The sequence below is a fragment of the Gymnoscopelus braueri genome (genome assembly GCF_963280865.1).
Source record: "Gymnoscopelus braueri genome assembly, chromosome: 6".
Classification (NCBI taxonomy): Eukaryota; Metazoa; Chordata; class Actinopteri; order Myctophiformes; family Myctophidae; genus Gymnoscopelus; species Gymnoscopelus braueri.
The window spans coordinates 27,621,525-27,627,524 of NC_137607.1; the positions used below are offsets into that span (position 1 = coordinate 27,621,525).

At 41.9% G+C, this 6,000-nt stretch overlaps 1 protein-coding gene across 2 annotated transcripts in view; it reads right to left on the minus strand.

Moving 5' to 3' along the window:
* Nucleotides 1-5,498, minus strand: part of fcho1 (FCH and mu domain containing endocytic adaptor 1) — a 56,947-nt gene extending 51,449 nt beyond the window's left edge. For both annotated transcript variants that reach the window (XM_080431706.1, XM_080431707.1), the window contains exon 1: nt 5,394-5,498. The gene's annotated coding sequence lies outside the window, so the exon portion shown is untranslated. The remainder of the gene's footprint in view (nt 1-5,393) is intronic.
* Nucleotides 5,499-6,000: the final 502 nt, after the last annotated feature.

Sequence of the window (6,000 nt, forward strand, 5' to 3'; positions counted from 1 at the left end):
GAGGACTCGATTCACAATTTATTTGAGACATTTGATTGCCACACCACACATTTGATTGCAAATGTAAACCTATTTACATAGCCAAGCTTTGAATTTAGCAGTCTACTGTAAGACTAGAAAGGTAGCAGAGGACCCTCCAAGACTGTGAACTGAACTCTCCCACCTGTTTTCCCTCCCATTGAAGTTTCTGTGTGCTTCTTTAGGACAGCCTTGGCTTTTAATAACCTGACTACACATGCAAATAAAAACAAACAGCTTTACCTCTGTTTCACTGAGACTAATAAACTCCCGCTAAAGTAACAAACAACCTAGCAAACTAACCGTTACGCCATCCGTCGGGGATCTGTTTCACCAGCACCGCGCTTGAGTAAGCTTTATCATCCACCTCTCCCTATCACTCATGCTTAATGGCCCCTGCATGAAGTGAACCAATAACCCAGAAATAGACCGAGGATCAGGCCAAGAAGGCAGGCCTGCTCCTCCAGGCTGCCCTGGGGTAAAATGCCGGTGTGAAACTAGCCAGGATGCCTCCATCTGCTGTAAGCAGGGATCCTGACCAAGCCTCACTCACCGCCCTGGGCAAGGGTCATGGATAATACAAGAGTTGGACACAACAAGACCTCTTTTCAGGATGCCACACATCATCAACATAATGAATATCTCCAAGTTATACACAGTAATCTATGGAAAACAATTGATGAGCATTTCAGAGATTAGCATCTTCTGTTGATGTTTAGGTTCTGACTTTAATAGGTTAACCAACATTTCTGCTGCCTCGTGTTCTCTGCCTCTCGGCTCTGCCCTGTTTGGCAAACGAGAGAGAGAGGGCTAGCAGCCTATATTACAGGGGCTGCCCATTCATAATTCATATTTGTCATCAGCACCATTCCATAGACTGTAGGAGAGCTGCAGGGGGCATAATGAGGATAGTAAGAGGATCTGCACACAGATCAAGCTGAGAGATGTGCTCTCCATGACCCTACTTGGGAGAGGTGTGTCAGTTATGCATATGACTTCAAACACACACACACACACACACACACACACACACACACACACACACACACACACACACACACACACACACACACACACACACACACACACACACACACACACACACACACACACACACACACACACACACACACACACACACACACACACACACACACACACACACACACACACACACACACACGAGAATGTGTTAGTGCCTTCCTTGACATATTTGCTCTTTTAAACATGGCCGAAGCCCGGCTGCTCAGCGGGTTTCATCTGATGAGGCCTGAACTCAACAGCAAAGAGAATTCAAATCTAAATGCAAAGTAGGAAGCCCATTTTGCCCTTCCTTTTCTGCTCTCCTCATCACCTCTTTCTTTCGGTCACTCTCTCCACATTACAGTCTTTCAGGGAGTTGAGACAGATGCCATCAATGGATACTGGAGGAGTAGAAAGGAGCTCTAATTGCATCAGGTATGTGTGTGTGTGCGTGTGCCTTTGAGAGGCACAGCAAGCAAGCAGACAGTTTTTGGGCCAGTGTTTTCCCAGCAGATAGTAATTCGCAGGGGGCCAACCCTTGAATGCTTTCTCTGAAAACCTAAACGGATGTATGATACTCTACTTTATCTGAACCCAAATGAAGCATAACCGTGCACTTCCCTTGCTTTCTTCTGCATCTAAATATGCTCGAGCCTTGCTAATTAACTATGGGATAGTTGTCAGAGATATTCCTGTTGTCACGGTCTACATATTAAAAAAACCCAGCACAGCAGTAACCGATTAAGCTTACAGGCATCCGAGAAACCATTGAGCACCTCAAAAGAAATTAGAATGTATTGGTATTGAAATATCCATCTACACAATTCTCTCTTCTACTATGCAGCAATATAATTAGAGCAATTTTAGCAAGATGCCAGCTCTACAGGCCCACAAAGGGTCCAAATCTGTGCAAATGCTTAATCTCCTAACAGCTCAGCTGGCCTGCTGTCTCTCACAGAGCCCCAACCGGGACCAGAGAAAGAGCACCATACTCTTAAAAGAGGAACACCACCCTGGTGTGTACAGCCTAGTTTAGGTTCTCAAAGTGTGGTCCGGGGACCCCCAGGGGTCCAGGGGGTCCTCAGCAAAATGTGTTAATACAGCACACAATCATTTTAAACATGTATACGTTGGCTATTCAAAAATAGTAGATCTATAAGCTCATGATATCCCTGTGAACTGAACTCCACTCCGATGCCCTGAAAAGTCCTATTGGACACTGTTACAGTTATTAAGTTGAAATGGGTTAACCATTTCAAAGTAGGGTATTATTTACATTTTAATCATCCCCATAAAAGCTGTGGTATCAATTGTGTTCCTGTTTTTTTTTCCAGGGTTCAATTTAAAAGCTAGCTCAAATTGACTGAAAGTCAAAACAAACTAAGCCAAATCAATTGGGCCTACTGTACGCAAGTGGAGCAAGTTATGCTGGTTCTTTAAATTTACATTATAGTTTAAGTTTACATTTGTGGCAAGAACAGACACTTTTCCAGAGTGATTTACACTAAGTTAAAACACTCAGGATTTTGCAGTACATGTGTAGAATAAAGACTAGAAAGGGGTGCACTGCGGAGCAAATATCTCCACCACTGGGTGGCCTACCCAGGGCTGTGTAAGTTGTAGGCTGCAGTCGTCAGGAGCCAAGGAAGCTGCGGGGGGGAAATAGTGTTTCTACAACATTGGTTCAACTTTTCACGTTTCACATATTTTCACACCTATGGGCAGAAGTGAGAGTGCTTTTGGCAATGCGCTCTACAGAAGCCCCTCAACCGGCAATCCCAAGTTGGGGTTGACAGGATGTTGCGTTCATGATATTTGGCATATTTTTTTGTAAGAAATAGGCCCCACCCAGGCTCCCACTAATATTGGAACTAAGGCAATTATAGGTAAACAGTAACACTATGGAATATCAAAACTAAAGGCTGTTTGTCGCTCATTTGTCCCATGACTCCCGAGATCATATGTATTAATTTTGTTGGAGAAAAATATATATCATGTTTCTGCAACAAACAGTGAGATTTGTCACAAATCTCCTGTATGGAGAGTTAAACCATGATCTCCTCCCTTTTCGGCGGGAGATAATTAAGCGAATGCATTTACAACAAGACTATCCATATGGAGTGCAAAGACTAAAACAGCAGTGTCATGAAAGAAAGCATGAAAGTAATACAAAATAATAATAATGTGTGTCCCTCACTGTGATATTCAACTATAAAAAAGAATTGCTGAAAAGGCACAGATATAAGAGGGAGAAATGATCTAGTTGCACTGATCTGTCAACACAAACCAATATTGAGAATCTCAAAGACACACATACACAGAGAACAGCCTTCAAACATTAATAAGTGAACTTTCATTTTCATGCTGGCCAGTACCAACGGTGTTTTGTCAAGCTCATGCCTTTGAAATTGAAGCAAGATGGCCAAGAAACTCATTCCTCACAAGGGTGGTACACATTTCTTCATCAAGTGATAGCTAAACCTCCTCCCTTCCCTCCATTTCTTCTCACTCCCATCCCACTCACCCTGACTCAGTTTCTCAATCCTCAGCAGAGCCCAGGCTTTGCTGCTCCATGCTGAAGTCAGGCAACCATTATTTCTTGTATATCAAAAGATACAGCAGAGCTGAGCTCCCTAAACCCCACAACCTGGCTTCACAGTGAGACAAAGCAAGAATCTACTGGTGCTCTAAAGAAAGGGAATGTAGATATGTACTGGATTCAGTCAGTCAAAATCTACTGGTGCTCTGAAGAAGGGAATGTAGATATGTACTGGATTCAGTCAGTCAAAATCTACTGGTGCTCTGAAGAATGGGAATGTAGATATTGGATTCAGTCTGTCAAAATCTACTGGTGCTCTAAAGAAAGGGAATGTAGATATGTACTGGATTCAGTCAGTCAAAATCTACTGGTGCTCTAAAGAAAGGGAATGTAGATATGTACTGGATTCAGTCAGTCAAAATCTACTGGTGCTCTGAAGAATGGGAATGTAGATATGTATTGGATTCAGTCTGTCAAAATCTACTGGTGCTCTAAAGAAAGGGAATGTAGATATGTACTGGATTCAGTCAGTCAAAATCTACTGATGCTCTAAAGAAAGGGAATCAATGTAGATATGTACTGGATTCAGTCAGTCAAAGGTGAAGTCCAGACTACTCCCAAGACATAGGGACCAAAAAAACGAATCCTTTCCATTATTATTGATACAGTATTTATAAAACATAATTAGTGTAGTTGCCTCAAAGTAGTATTAGTTGCATCTATTCATCTGCTATAGTAACATTTCACAATAGCCTAACAACACATTCTAGAAAGCATGCAATATACTAGATCTAGCTCTGGTCCATAGTGTTAGAAGGAGTTCTCCTTAACTCTTAATGCTATGGACCAGAGCTAGGCTATATCCCATACTTAAAAATCATGACCAGATATATTCTGATTACTTTATAGAATGCCTGATGTGGGGGCTATGCTACTCCCATTTTAACTTTAAGCCAACTACGTAACCATCTCATTTTAAAAAGGAGAATCTCAATGTACCAAGTACTCATATAAGAGAACTACAAAATACACAGGACCACAATGGAAATAAGCCCTCAGGGATTTTTGTGTTATCCTTTTAGCACCATTGTATAATCGTACCACCACTGACTGTACTAGTTGCAAACTGTTAATAAAGAATTCAACCAATCAACTGTGCTGCTCATTGATATACAACTAACCTAGAAACCCAAGATGAAGTCTCTCATCATCAGTGACATACTGTATCAGAGAGATGCTGCAATATAACTAGACATTCACTTCACTGGTGATCAGATTGTGGTCAAGCCATAGAAAGCTATAACCTACTTCGGTCCCAAAGGTCACTTACACATTACCATCTGAAAGGAGGAAGAACTGCTGAATAGGGGTCAGTCTGTGTGTCAAATGATGAGCTGATGACAAAATTCCTATTCTGTCCTGGCCTGGGAGAAGTTCCTACATTAAAAAGCCTTGAACGCATACAAGAGCAAATCCACATTGACACATAATTATTACTTCTTGAAACATTCTTATATCTGGGTTTGATATATTTAGGATGCAGTCAAATTAAGCCTGATTGATTCCGTAGTTAATTGATTTCCACACAGTCATTCATTAATGTCCACATTAATTCTTTCAATCATATAGTAACACATTCATCACTAGCCACACAAACGTCTGCCCCAGTGGTATCTACAACTGCTGCAAGCTTGGATTCAACATTGACACTGTCAACCACGATCAAAGTCGGTCGTATATTAATTGCATTCCCTCGTATAGTTTCAGAATCGTATCTATTCTACAACACGGCATTTGGATAACGGATTATTACCTGCTACGTGTTTCCTAGAAAGCCTTTATAGTACATTTTCCATCCTGAGCCCATTCAACAGCCTGGAGTCCGACGACAGAAGCATGCATGCAGTAAAGCACCCGGAGAGGTTTTGATCATAGTAGAATTTCACCAGGCACTTTTCAGTGTGCGCGCAAACCACCGCCCACCTGTAAGCCGATTGGCCGATATGTCCTTCAATCAGGAAGAAATGTGTTGTAGGCATAGTAACCATATAGAGGCGGGACACCTAGGATATACCATGAGCCTATTGGATGAGGAGTCAAAGATGACGCCCTAAAAAAAAATATGAAAAAATATTGTAGTGTATTGTAGTAGCTAGCCCTGGTCCAGAGCGACGGTGAGTTCTCTCTAACGCCCTGCCAGCCGCGTTGCTCTGCTCATAGACCGAAAATGTCACTGCCGTGTGAGGTCTCCGTCTTTAGTAAAAAATAAACAAAACTATTTCGTTAGTCAGCGAAACAAAGGTTATTTTGTATTGTTGAAAGTCTATTTTCCAGGGTGGGAAGCCTCTCAGCACCCCAGCTTCTCTGTATCATACACTTTTTGAGCAGAAAATAAAATATGTTCGCCAGATGGAAGTTAT